This window comes from Mustelus asterias, chromosome 4 (genome assembly GCF_964213995.1).
Source record: "Mustelus asterias chromosome 4, sMusAst1.hap1.1, whole genome shotgun sequence".
Classification (NCBI taxonomy): Eukaryota; Metazoa; Chordata; class Chondrichthyes; order Carcharhiniformes; family Triakidae; genus Mustelus; species Mustelus asterias.
In genome coordinates this window covers 88,360,847-88,376,190 of record NC_135804.1, presented here as the reverse complement: position 1 = coordinate 88,376,190, position 15,344 = coordinate 88,360,847, and positions in this window count along the sequence as shown.

Genomic DNA, 15,344 nt, shown 5'->3' with positions numbered 1-15,344 from the left:
CAACTTGGTCTCATGGTTTGTTTAAAGACTTGGTCTCAATTAAGTTGATTCACAACAAGGTTTTGCTTTCAAATCTGCTCCTGCTTAAAGGGATGCAAGATCATCAAAACCTTAACTCTACCTCACTTTCCTCCTTTAAGATATTTCTTAAAACCTCCCTCTTTGACCAAGCTTTTGGATATCTGAGCAAATATCTACTTATGTGGCTTGATGTCATATTTTGTCTTCTAATCCCCCTGTGAAGCACTTTGGAATGTTTTAATTATATTACAGGTGCTATATAACTATAAGTTGTTGAAATCTGTTGGCAAATAGGTTGCTTGACCAATATGATTTTCACCAGAGTCTTTGCATGCTGCAATCCATAACCCTGATGCCAGCTTTTGATGCCTTCAGTCCAGACATTGAATTATGACAACCTTTGGTAAATGGAAGCTGAGACATAGAAACATAGAAACCCTACAGTGCAGAAGGAGGCCATTCGGCCCATCGAGTCCGCACCGACCACAATCCCACCCAGGCCCTACCCCCACATATTTACCTGCTAATCCCTCTAACCTACGCATCCCAGGACTCTAAGGGGCAATTTTTAACCTGGTCAATCAACCTAACCCGCACATCTTTGGACTGTGGGAAGAAACTGGAGCACCCGGAGAAAACCCACGCAGACACGAGGAGAATGTGCAAACTCCACACAGACAGTGACCCGAGCCGGGAATCGAACCTGGGACCCTGGAGCTGTGAAGCAGCAGTGCTAACCACTGTGCTACCGTGCCGCCCCCTGGCAACCAGGCACTGCATCATGATTAGGTCCTCAGATGTGAAAATGGAGTGGACCGACAATGTCCATGTTTGAAAGGATAGGCTTCAAGCTCGGTGCAATGTGCAGTGAAAGGTTTGTGCGAGACTATTCCATGCTCTTTGATATTTATTGCAAGCTTTCTGCCTGGCTTCCCAATGCACAAAGCATTTTGTCACACATATCCATCACGGTTTTTCCATAAGGTACCATGTGAAAGGTTATTTATTTGTCACAAGTGGGCTTTCACACTGCAATGAAGTTACTGTGAAAAATTTTCAGCCCCATTCTCCTGCCTTCTCCCTGTAACCCTTGATCCCCTTATTGATTAAGAACCTATCTATTAAAGACACACAATGACCTGGCCTTCTCAGCCCTCTGTGGCAATGAGTTCCACAGATTCACCACCCTCTGGCTGAAGAAATTCATCCTCATCTCAGTTTTAAAGGAGCATCCCTTCACTCCGAGGTTGTGGCCTTGAGTTCTAGTCTCTCCCAATAGTGGAAACATCCTTTCCATGTCCACTCTCTCTAGGCCTTTCAGTATTCTGTAAATTTCAATTAGATCCCCCCCCTCATCCTTTTAAACTCCACCGAGTATAGACCCAGACTCCTCAACTGCTCCTCATATGACAAACCTTTCATTCTGGGATCATTCTTGTGAACCTCCTCTGGACCCCCTCCAAGGCCAGTGCATCCTTCCTTATGTATGGGTCCTAAAACTGCTCACAATGTTCCAAATGGGGTCTGACAAGAGCCTTATACAGCCTCAGCTGTACATCCCTGCTCTTGTATTCGAGCCCTCTGGAAATTAATGCTAACATTGAATATAATGTCTTGATTGAGAGTATTCCGAGGTGAGTGATGGGAGTGTGATGATTTTGAACAATGTCTGAAGCTAAAAACCTGGGAAGCTGCTCTCTCCCTTGCTGTCCCCTTCTTCCTTCACTGATTCCCGAGTCAGATTATCTTCAGTTATAACGCGCAACAACTCTTAACTAACTTACTGGAGTTTTTTGAGGAGGTAATTGAGAAGGTTGATAAGGCAAAACCGCTGAGGTGGTATATATGGATTTTCAAAAGGAATTTTATACAATGTCATACAACAGACATCTGAGCAAAACTCTAGTGCCATGGAATAAAGAAGAAAGTAGGCACTTGGAGAAGAAATTGAATGAATGACAGAAAAGAGAGTGGTAATAAATAGTTGCTTTTCATTATATAGACATAAACTCAATTACAAGATAATGGTTGGAATGCGAGTCTTAATAGGTAATCAAGTCTTTACAGTTTCAATGTGAGGGGAGAGAGAGTTAAGCACAGGTTAAAGAGGTGTGAATTGCCTCCAACCAGGACAGTTAGTGAGATTTTGCAAGCCCAGGCAAGTCGTGGGGTTTACAGATAGTGTGACATGAACCCAAGATCCTGGTTGAGGCTGTCCTCGTGTGTGCAGAACTTGGTTATCAGTTTCTGCTCAGCGATTCTGCGTTGTCATGTGTCGTGAAGGCCGACTTGGAGAACGCTTACCCGAAGATAAGAGGCTGAATGCCCTTGACTGCTGAAGTGTTCCCCAACAGGAAGGGAACACTCCTGCCTGGTGATTGTCGAGCGGTGTCCATTCATCCATTATCGTAGTGTTCGCATGGTCTCGCCAATGTACCATGCCTCGGGACATCCTTTTCTGCAGCGCATCAGGTAGGTAATATTAGCCGAGTCACAAGAGTATGTACCTGGTGGATGGTGTTCTCATGTGAGAGGATGGCATAAGAACATAAGAACTGGGAGCAGGAGTAGGCCATCTGGCCCCTCGAACCTGCTCCGCCATTCAATAAGATCGTGGCTGATCTTTTCGTGAACTCAGCTTCACTTACCCGCCCGCTCACCATAACCCTTAATTCCTTTACTCTTCAAAATTTTATCTATCCTTGCCTTAAAAACATTCAATGAGGTAGCCTCAACTGCTTCACTGGGCAGGGAATTCCACAGATTCACAACCCTTTGTGTGAAGAAGTTCCTCCTCAACTCAGTCCTAAATCTGCTTCCCCTTATTTTGAGGCTATGCCCCTAGTTCTAGTTTCACCCGCCAGTGGAAACAACTTCCCTGCTTCTATCTTATCTATACCCTTCATAATCTTATATATTTCTATAAGATCTCCCCTCATTCTTCTGAATTCCAATGAGTATAGCCCCAGTCTACACAGTCTCTCCTCATAAGCCAACCCTCTCAACTCCAGAATCAACCTAGTGAATCTCTTCTCTGCACCCCCTCCAGTGCCAGTATATCCTTTCTCAAATAAGGAGACCAAAACTGTACACAGTATTCCAGGTGTGGCCTGACCAGCACCTTATACAGCTGCAACATAATCTCGCTGTTTTTAAACTCCATCCCTCTAGCAATGAAGGACAAAATTCCCTTTGCCTTCTTAATTACTGCTGCACCTGCAAACCAACTCCTTGAGATTCCTGCACAAGGACACCCAGGTCCCTCTGCACAGCACCATGCTGCAATTTTTTACCATTTAAGTAATAGTCCATTTTGCTGTTATTCCTACCAAAATGGATGACATCACATTTACCAACATTGTACTCCATCTGCCAGACCCTCGCCCACTCACTTAGATTATCTATATCCCTTTGTAGACTTTCAGTGTCCTCTGCACACTTTGCTCTGCATCCCATCTTAGTGTCATCTGTGAATTTTGACACAATACACTTGGTCCCCAAATCCAAATCATCTATGTAAATCGTAAACAATTGCGGTCCCAACACTGATCCCTGAGGCACACCACTAGTCACTGATCGCCAACCAGAAAAACACCCATTTATCCCCACTCTTTGCTTTCTGTTAGTTAACCAATCCTCTATCCATGCTAATACATTACCCGTAACACTGTGCACCTTTATCTTATGTCGCAGTCTTTGGTGCGGCACCTTGTCAAATGCCTTCTGGAAGTCCAGATATACCACATCCACAGGTTCCCCATTGTCCACTGCACATGTAATGTTCTCAAAGAATTCCACCAAATTAGTCAAACTTGACTTTCCCTTCATGAACCCATGCTGCATCTTACCAATGGGACAATTTATATCTAGATGTCTTGCTATTTCTTCCTTGATGATCCGTGTTGATGATCGGTACGTCTTGCAGAGGTTGCTGTGGCAGGGTTGTGTGGTGTCGTGGTCACTGTTCTCCTGAAGACTGGGTAGCTTGCTGTGGACAATGGTCTGTTTGAGGTTGTGCGGTTGTTTGAAGGCAAGTAGTGGAGGTGTGGGGATGGCCTTGGCGAGATGTTCGTCTTCATCGATGACATGTTGAAGGCTCCGGAGAAGATGTTGGAGCTTCTCTGCTCCATGGAAGTACTGGATGACGAAGGGTACTCAGTCCGCTTATCCCGTGTTTATCTTCTGAGGAGGTCTGTGTGGTTTTTCATTGTGGTGCATTGGAACTATTGATCGATGAGTTGAGCGCCATATCCTGCTCTTATGAGGGCGTTTTTCAGCATTTGTAGGTTTCTGTTGCGATCCTCCTCACCTGAGTAGATCGTGTGTGATGCGCGATTAAATCACTCGGGAGGCTGGATCGTACCCGGGAAATAAAGGCTTTTATTAGTAACAAGAATGGAGCATACTGCTTAACAATACAATCCCAGACTAAAGGGTCACCAGGCAGTGCAGTGACCTTTATACTCCTACAGGTAGGCAGAGCCAACTGGAGTGTACCACAGAACAATACCAACAGGTAGAACACCCCAACCCTAACCCCAACAGTAACAACAGTAACATATGTACAAGTACCCATAGTGCTAACCATCTATGGTTCAGTACCCATAGTGGTAACCATCTATGGTTCACCACACTGTGTATGTGGAGGGCTTGTCTGTAGGGATGGCTTCTTTAACGTGTTTAGGGTAGAAGCTGGAGAAGTTGAGCATCGTGGGGTTATCCGTGGACTTGCGGTACAGTGAAGTGCTGAGGTGACCGTCCTTGATGGAAATGCGTGTGTCCAAGAATGCAACCAATTCTGGGTGAGTCTGATGGTGAGATGGAACTTGTTGATGTCATCATGTAGTTATTTCAGTGATTGTTCGCCATGAGTCCAAAGGAAGAAAATGTCATCAATGTATCTAGTGTATAGCGTCGGTTGAAGGTCCTGTGCGGTGAAGAGGTCTTGTTCGAACCTGTGCATGAAGATGTTGGCATATTGAGGTGCAAATTTGATCTCCATGGCTGTTCCATGTGTCTGGATGAAGAACTGGTTGTTGAAGGTGAAGGCATTGTGGTCCAGGATGAAGCGAATGAGTTGTAGAATTGCATCTGGAGATTGGCAGTTGTCAGCGTTGAGTACTGAGGCAGTTGCAGCAATGCCATCATCATGGGGATGCTGGGCTTGCAAAATCTCACTAACAGTCCTGGCTGGAGGCAATTCACACCTCTTTAACCTGCGCTTAACCCTCTCTCCCTTCACATTGTCCGCACCTGTAAAGACTTGATTACCTATTAAGACTTGCATTCCAACCATTATCTTGTAATTAAGTTTGTGTCTATATATGCCCTGTTTGTGAACCGAACCCTTCACTTACCTGATGAAGGGGTAAAGCTCCGAAAGCTTGTGCTACCAAATAAACCTGTTGGACTTTAACCTGGTGTTGTGAGACTACTTACAGACTCTTCATTGTAAAGCTTGGGCCTCTGTATTCAATATGTAAAAGGTCTGGGTTCTGGTTTCGGGTCATGATAACTTCCCTATTGTGAAAGTGAAGCACCCCTGTTTGCTATGCAAGACATATGTGTCCCTGTTGGCTTTTGACCTGTGGTAATCTCAAAGAGGCAATTTTTAGCTGTATTAATTTAAAATGTCCAGTTTTATGTTGGGCCTAATTTCTTAGGCCTTGTCCATTTGACTGCACTGTGAACAGCTGCTCCAGCCAAATGCACTTTCCCTTTAAAAGGGGCTAACTTTAAGCAGCACAGACTAGCTTTAACAGATATTTGCCACACATGAAATTGAATTGCGGCAGATGTATCCAGCTAATGAATAGTGCTGGTGAGAAGCAGAGATCATGAAAATGAGCAGGCACCATGAAGTTAGCATGTTGCCTGCATTTTAGCCAAGGGGATTACATCGTGAGCCTGGTGTCTGTTTTCAGGGGCGATCCAATCTATCCCTCTGTCTATGCAAAGAACTTTGTAAATTCTAGTCACTTTTTCACTGAGCTTCATGAATAATTCTGAGGAGCACAGCTGAATACATTTTATTACAAGCCTCAAACGAAATTATGTTCTCTCTGTTACCCATATCGGGTAAGGATACTCGTGTGGGGTTAAAGGTTTAGTTCATCACTCAATATTGATTTTACAGTTTTTCTGAAGGAACTGTTTCAAGGGAATGCGATAAAGCAAGGCCAATTGGATTTCATAAAGAATTAACGCTCAGTTGATAATAGGTAACGAATATTTTACATAATGATAGAAGACAGGATATGGGAGGGACTGACAGGCAACCATCAAACTATATCGTAAAACATCATTTTGAGTGTGGAACAGAATAATTAATTCATGTGCAACAGAATTTTTGGACTTTGAAGATCATTTAATTGAATTGCAATAAATGGTATGCAACTCAACTTAGCGAATAGCTTGTTATCTGGCCATCTCCAATTAGAAAGACAACTGCACATTGACTTACCCCTCATCTTTTTTGCTTCACTATTAAGTTTGAAACATTAAAGGATGGCTCAGAACATGCGGAGGGAGTTGCACTAGCATAAGGAACAGACTTGCGTTTATGTGCAGTTACCCTCCTGATTCCTGTTTTTAAGGCCTTATAAATACCAGGTGAGCTTAATTAGAACCTCCACTTTATGGACACTTGACTATTGTGCTCCCTCTCCAGTGTGATTAAAGCCTCAGCATTACACCAGTTAATTATGGAAATATACCTACTCGACAAGAAGCACCATAAAATATTATTACTTTTCCTTCAGGGATGAATAGGTATAGTTAAAATAAGTATTAATCCTCGATGCGAATGTTTGGATTAATCTCTCTCCCTATTTCAATATTCATGATTTCTTTTTTGAGTGGGCACAAAGCCCTGTGTAACCTTGAATAACCTGAAAATGCACATTATTTAAAACAAGCGTTTCTAGTCATGAAGAAAACGAATAATATATACAAACTGCATTGGATACAGACAGAGAAGATAGCTGTCAAAGTAATTAGATTTAAAGTCTACTTTATCTCAAGCCACAAAATAGGAAAGGGAATACTCGACAATTTGCCACTCTTAAATGAGAAGGGAAACAGTAATAGAGCCACTTTTGATGGGACTTGTAAATGTCTTACCGAGGCATAGGTTAAATAGAACAACAAAGTGTTGCGATGAGGGCGAGCCACAATGCATGTATCCGGCAACTTTTAAGCGTAAGACTTGATGAAAACCTTGGACAAAAAGGTATCAGGTAGGCTAATAGCCATTATTGCATCCTTTCTAACTCAATCAATACTGAAGAGTTAAAAGACATTTTCTAGTTAAAAAAACATGTGCAACAAAAACAGAGATCGCCGTAACATAAAGGGGAAAGTTCCTAAATAAGTTACACATGGTAAAATAATCATCACAAAAATCAGTTCTGGTCTTGGGGCAAATCATTTTGAAGGTACAATTCAAAAGAATTTGATAAAAGGAAAATAATGGGGTACGGCAGCTTACAAGAATACTGATAGTGCAAAATGATATGGTCCAGAAAGGAACACAAAATGGAACGCATTCTCAAAGCAAAGGCAAGTGGATTACTCATCATCCAAATTGCTGAACTGTAGGATCACTGCACACCAATAGCAATGTGATGAAGCAATCATCTAACAATGCAATTCCAACATATATAGCACAGACACACTGAGTTGGTCTATTAAACGGCGAAGCAATTGAAAAGATATTTTAGTGATATAGAGAAAAGATCTGAATGTTGTTCTGATTAATGGTCTCCAACTAAGATTAACCTGATTTTTTTTTCTGTCTTTCAAATGTTAATGGACTGCTGTGTGTTTCCAACATTTTCTGTTTTTCGACGTGTCCATGCCTGCTTAATTGCAATGTCTGCAATGGCTTATTTGTTCCTGGAGCAAAATAGAGATTGTATGAAAAATCTGAGCCAAAAAATTGGTGGAAATTAGAATCTGGAGTGTGTGCCTTTATTTTTTTCTCATCTGGGTGGAGTTTGGTGAAAGGGAGATATACCCTCCAATTCAACCTCGGTGTAAATGCACTTACAGAAAGAAGTGGAAGAATAGTATTGAGTTACAATGGGCGGGATTCTCCGATCTCATCCGCTCCACTGCCAGCAAGAAAGGAGAATTTGGCGCTCATCCAAAACTCCATTCACTGCAGCGGGACTGGAGAATCCTAGCCGCGGATGAGGTCAGAGGTTTTCGGTGTGTGAGTCAATCCTGGGTCAGTGAACGATGTTTGCAGACTTTTTCACAGATGAGTTCCAGGCATAAACGTGTGAAAGGTTCCACATGCAGCAGAAAACCAATCAGGTTTTGTTCAAAATCGTTATTTAGTTAAGAATATGGGGCGTGATCTTACCGCCCATTCACGCCGCACTCACACTGCAGTGAAGATGGAATATTCAGAAAATTGGAGTTATAGGAGAAATTGTTGAGTGAGTGAACACATTCAGCCAGGTGGAGGAGAGTGATAGTGAATGGAAATTGTTCGGGCCTCTGCTCCAGGACCATCCTGGTGGGTAATGGAGGTTTAAAGGGATTGGACATCCATAATTAAGAGTAAGTAGTATAATCCAAAGATGTGTGGCTTAGGTGGATTGGCCATGCTAAATTGTCCCTTAGTATCAGGGGGACTAATAAGGTAAATATGTGGGGTCGTGGGGATGGGGCCTGGGTGAGATTGAGCTTGTACTGACAACAATGTGCCGAATGGCCTCCTTCCACACTGTGGCGATTCTATGATTCGATGACCTGAAAACTGGAAATTGTTGATATGATGTAGGGCATCAGAGGAATCATGAATGTAGGTGGGAAAAGAGTGGGCAAAAGGAGAGAACAAGGAGTTAAGAAAGGAAGAAATTAGGTCAGAGTTCAGGAACAGGCTGAAACGAGTGAGTTGTGTTGAATAATAAGGTTACTGATCACAACTACAAGGACCAATATTTCTTCAGGAGCCACTATCTCTTACCAACTCCTTCAGCCACTTTAGCCATTTATTTGGCCTAAGGCTAAATCACAAACGCCAGTCGTGCTGAAGAGCTGAATGCCTCTAACTGTACAGAATGGGACAATGTTATAAAGTATCTGTGGCGAGACAGTATCATGATCAATCATTCACATGACTTGATTTCCTGAGGATGAACACAACATATCATTTATCTACTCACTGCTCAGTTCCCTCAACATCTGCTTTCAGTGATTCCAATATAAATGTGTTTGGGTTCAGTTTTAATGGATGTTGAATGTTTGCAGAAAAGTAGCAGAACCCATCTCCCAACTGCCAAATGAATCAAACAATATTCATGGTGATGATAGAGATGGTGAGCGGATTGGAATCGTGATCGGTCTCAGTCGGGTAGCTGTGCTTATTCGGACATACCATTTATTAAAGCACTTAAGGACTTGTCAAAAAATTCTAAGAAATCTGACTTGAAGATTTTCTTTTCAAATTAAGGGAACTGGACACATTGAAAGTTCAGAGGATGTAATTTAATTATTTGTTTGGAGGTCATCAGGAGCGATAGACGATAACATTTATGGAACAAAAGATGATGGCCCAAATCTTCTGAGGGGCAGCAATCACCATTAATTGTCACTCCATCATTACTTTGCTCTATAATGTCTGATCTCCACATTTCCTGCCCAGCCTTCCGATCCAGCTTCTAGGAAATGTAAAGCATACCTGCATCTTCAAAGCACTGGATCGATAGGGAAGGCGAACCACACCCACATTTTACAGAACCTTGTAAGTGTAAAGAGTGAAAGTGTCCCAAAGCTTCTTTAAAAGACTACAGAGAGAAAGTAAGTGAGTAAGGGCCAGAGTGGATGAGGTAAGTGGGTAAAGGGGTTGGGTGTCAGCTGGATAGTGTCAGGTAAGGTCCGGGTGGGCAGTCAGGGGGGCTTGGAGCATAGTTTGTTGGTGATGTTGGGTCAGGTTGAGTTGGGGGCATAGTCATGGGAGTCAGGGGTCAGGGGCATAGTTGGATGGTGAGATCAGGTCAGGTCAGCTTGGGGCAGCCGGGACATAAAGGAGTGGGGTGACATGGGTCAGGGTGGGAGTTAGTTGATCAGGGGTGGTAGCCAGGCGAGTGAGGTGAGGTCAGCCAGGGAGGAATCAGGAGGGTAGGGTGGGAGCTGGCGATGGGGAGCACAGTTGGATGGTGAGATTGGGGCAGGTGGTGTGGGGAGAATTGATGTTGGGTATCGAGGAGAGTTGGGTGGTGAGTGCTAGTCAGCTCAGGTCGGGGTATCATTGCGAAACTGGGGGTGCTTGTGTCAGGTCGGATAGGGGTAAATCAGGACATTAGGTGGTGAGTGGAGGGATAGTCAGGTGGTGATGGTTATGTCATTTGGGGGTTGGGAGTGGGAGTTGGGGTTTAGGAAGAGGATTCAGGGGTTGGAAGTCAATGGTGGAGGGGGAGGAGGTATGGGGCAGGTGAGTCAGGGATGTCGGTTGTGTAGTTACCCAAGTGTTAGATTAGGATTTTTCTGTGTAACATTTCCTGCGTCATTATTCAGCTGAGTAAGTTGGAATTTTCAGAGTATCCGATGGTTACTCTTTTGAAATCTTCTTTGGAGGGTCACTAGGAGCAGGGGAACTTCCCATTGGAAATTCAAACTTTCTGGGCAATTCCCATTGCATTAGGGTTTCTGAGGGGGTCCAGAAGCATATCGTTGGGACACATCTGGTCTCTGACTATGTGGGGACTGGAGGATCTGAGTGATGATTTGGTCCATTGTATTCATGTAAGATTTTTATTACAGAAATTTTACTGCACTTCTGTTTTCTCGAAACCATGAAATAGAATTGAAAAGGTTTACAAAGAGTCAATCCCATGGTCATGTGATCTCCTTCTTCCTCTGCATTGTAAAAATAGTTCCTCATTTTTACTGCATTACCCCCAATTCCAGTCTATCTTGGATAATTCAAAGCACTCCATATTATTAATCTTATCGAGTGATACCAACTAAATATTTGTGTTAGCTTTAAGTACCATTATGGAAGTGAAAATATTGGGGTAGTGGAGATTGATCTTGAACAATTCTTCGAACTGATGTGGAAAAAAAAATGGGCCTGATTTTCTTTGCCCATTGGGCGTGCGCACTTGGCAGGCCCGGAAGTGGGCATGTAACACATTGCTGGCCATGGTTGGCCCCGAACGCAAATACATGCTGGCTGTCCAATTAACAGTTACGCGGTGTGAAATGTGCTCTGTGAAAGGCTGAGCACTGTGTGGGAGGGCGGGAAGAGGGGAGGTGCCAGGAAAAGGAGCGTGCAGGCTGCCATTTCCAATGTGCTGTCTGCGGACGACAGCGGCTGCGCATCAGTCTCAGGGAGCTGTTGACCAGTGAAAAATAAATAGCAATGGCAAAAGTGTGCCACGAGTGCATGGGCAGCACAACCATACACAGATCTAATTCCCCAGACACATCTGTTAATTTGAATTGAGTCCTGACATTTCATCCTGCCCTGGATAGAGATTGTAACTTAAACCTAAAGATGGCCTGGCCAGTCAGCCCATCTGCCAACCATAAAGGCATACAGGCAATATAAAGTCCCAGTCAATTGCTGTGTAATTAATTTAATTTGGCTTCTTGATTGTTGATTTGATTTGATTTAGTGTCACATGTATTAACATACATGAAGAGTATTGTTTCTTGTACGCTATACAAACAAAGCATACCATTCATAGAGAAAGAAAGGAGAGAGTGCAGAATGTAGTGTTACAGTCATAGCTAGGGGGTCGAGAAAGGTCAACTTAATATGCGGTAGGTCAAAAGTCTGATGGCAGCAGGGAAGCAGCTGTTCTTGAGTCGGTTGATGGGCGCACTTCAACTTGTGCGCACACCCACCAGCCTAAGTATTGTGTGAGGGCTTGATGGTGTCAGGACGTGCGCCCAATGTCTTCTTGCATGATTAAGTGTGCTTCTGGATCTTTACTTTATACATAAAATTCTGGCCATGATCCTCAGAAAAATTGGCAAAAATCAGGGTGAGGAATTTGCGGGCTATGTGGACGTCCATCTCCATCTTTCTCTTTCACCTATTCATTTTCTTTCCTTATTTAAAAGATGCAAAGTTGTCAGCTTCAATCACTTTCTACAGCAAAACAGTTCATGTACCAACAATCCCTTGAATAAAGAAAAATGTCTTCACCTCTCTCCTGATGCTCTTAGTGACAGTTTTAAACTGATGACACTTCGCTACTGACTCCCAAACAATTGAAGTAGTTATTTTTCTCAGCCTATCAAAGCCCTTCAATAAATTTAGACTTACATTAAATTTATTCATAGCCATTCCTGCTCTGGTGCACATAACCCCACGATAAGCACTCTTTTTGAAATATGGGTGGGGAGAACACTCCCAATAAATGGATTTGGGTTGGGTGTGAGGGTAAAGTCTTTTGAATCAGTTCCTGACCAAAATTTCAACCTGTCTAATCCCAGCTTTAACTGAATCAGCCTGTTCCAATAGTGGATTGGTACTTGAAATATGATACTGAGTTTGTAAGTTGCATTGTCATTCAAGTGTGGTCTCAAAGAACCTGGCAGCCACATCCAGGAGGTGAGTACCTTTTGCCCTACTTCCTGGATCCAGCTTGCCTGCCTGGGGAATCCCCAGTTGAGGACCCTCTCCCACCTGTTGAGTATTGAAAATTTCATTGTGTGCTTGGCCCAATTAAGGCCACTGTACCCATATCAGCAGAATGAGTCTAGACATAGAATAAAGAAGTCCATGTTTTAACAGTACATGCAGTTCTGATTCAGAGTGCTTCCTGCTGAAACTTACCCAAGGGTATCACACTATATATCTTCTCCATGAGTCCCTCAATCGCTACCGTCCCCTCATGAAAACTCTGAATTCCTCTCTTCCAAATTCAGTCAAGGCCTCCGGGCTCACACCCGACGTCCACCGCTTTCTTCATTGGCCTCCAACTATACCCCCAGACCAGCTGTGTTGCTTTGAATCTCCAATCACCCCCACCATGGAGTTGGACTACTCCCACCCTAGCCCCCATCAACCTTCCAGCCTTGGAATCACTGAGGATTGTCCCTACCAAACATGCCTGGAATTGATGCCTCTTGCCCCATTCCCTTCAAGATCCTCCTCTCTCACCTCCCTCCAGCAGTCCTCCCCACAGTGACCTCTCCCATCCCCCACCATAGTCTTACTTGGGCCAGTGACTTTCACTGACATGTCCTCTGTCCTATTAGGGTTTCCTCTGGATGGAGAACCAATTGGTAACATCACGGGAGAACTTTCGCATTCCCCTCCACGCTCCCACCACCCACTCCCCCTAATTTCCTGCTGACGGGCCAGGTAAGTAAAAATTCAGTCCATAAATTTGTCTTCCTGGTGTCATCCGATATTATTCACTCTATCTGGCCTTTTACCCTTTCGATAGTTGGGTGTTCAAAACTGAACATTATGGAAAGCAAAACTGTTATATGCTTTTCTTTAATGGGTTTATCTATCTGCACATGTACTGTCAACCTTGCTGATATTCAGTGCTGCAATTGTTTCAGAGCTCACTGATCACAGAATGAGTTGTTGGAGACAGCATCGTTATACTTCATTAACAGTTGAGTCGGAAACGAAGTTCAGAATGTGGGAAGGCCAGATGAGTCAACCTTTCTGACGTCCTTTTCCACCCTGGGCTTGCGCAGGGCTAAAGCACTTCAGCAGATGTACGGGTAATTTTTCCTCAGTTATATATCATTAAGCAAATGGTTAGGCCGAGGAGTCTGGAAGATTGAGTTAGTAAGCAGAGTTTGAGCTGCTGCATTTAATCTGTTTTAAACCTCGAGTGCAGTTGTTTTCATTTCATTCAGTCATTGAGTTCAGTGAAGCCTAAAACAGGCACCAGCTCTGAATTTTATTCTGCTTCCATCACTACAAATTTTAACACCAACAGAGACTTAAAAATTTACCATGGTTGTAAGTAATTAGCAATACTCGAGGCTATTTACAACATTACAGCTAGTTACCTACACATGCACCCAACGTGAATTAAAAAATAATCAAATGCAACTTTCAAAATAAACATTTTTGCAAGCAATGTTAACCGATTCCTCCAATTGGGAATCTGAGGGGACTGGGTGAAATGCAAATTTTATAATCCGCCTGACATTGAAATATTGTAAAATTAGCAATTCTCCTGACTCAATGGGATTCCACACCAGTTTAAAATTGTTCTGTGAAGTGATTTTGTATATAGATATTAAAAAGCAAAATACAATGGGTGTGATGCGCGATTAAATCACTCGGGAGGCTAGATTGTACCTGGGAAATAAAGGCTTTTATTACTAACAAGAATGGAGCACACTATATACAATACAATCCCAGACTAAAGGGTCACCAGGCAGTGCAGTGACCTTTATACTTCCCCAGGTAGGCGGAGCCAACTGGAGTGTACCACAGAACAATATCAACAGGTAGAACAGCCCAACCCTAACCCCAACAGTGACAACAGTAACATATCTACAAACACCCATAGTGCTGACCATCCATGGCTCAGCACTCATAGTGGTAACCAACTATGGTTCACCACAGGGTGGAATTTTTTTCGCAGTGCGGTTCAGACCAGTAAAGCGGTTTGTAGCATGTTGGTGGCACAGCTGGCTTCTCTCACCATCACTTTGATAATAAAATATCTGGAGATATATCCCAGGCCATCACACTGACGGGGTGGTGTGTGAAAGAGCCGGCAGTGTCGGCTTTCCAGAGATAGGGGTGCTGTTTTTAAAGGGCGCCCTGATCTCCAGCACTAAAAATTAAAAACAAAGAATTCCCCCAAAGAATTCCCCACTTGCCTGGATGGGTGCAGCTTTAACAACACTCAAGAAGCTTGACACCATCCAGGACAAAGCAGCCCGCTTGATTGGCACCACATCTACAAACATTCAATCCCTCCACTACCAACGCTCAGTAGCAGCAGTGTGTAGTATCTACAAGAGGCACTGCAGCAATTCACCAAAGATCCTTAGACAACACCTTCTAAACCCAAGACCACTTCCATCTAGAAGGACAAGGGCAGCAGATACATGAGGACACCACCACCTGCAAGTTCCCCTCCCAGTCACTCGCCGTCCTGACTTGGAAATATATCGCCGTTTCTTCGTCGTCACTGGGTCAAAATCCGGGAATTCCCTTTCTGACAGCATTGTGGGTCAACCCACAGCACATGGACTGCAGCGATTCAAGAAGGCAGCTCACCACCGCCCTGTCAAGGACAACTAGGGATGGGCAATAAATGCTAGCCAGCCAGCGATGCCCATGTCCCACGAATGAATAAAAAAAAACATGGAGACCC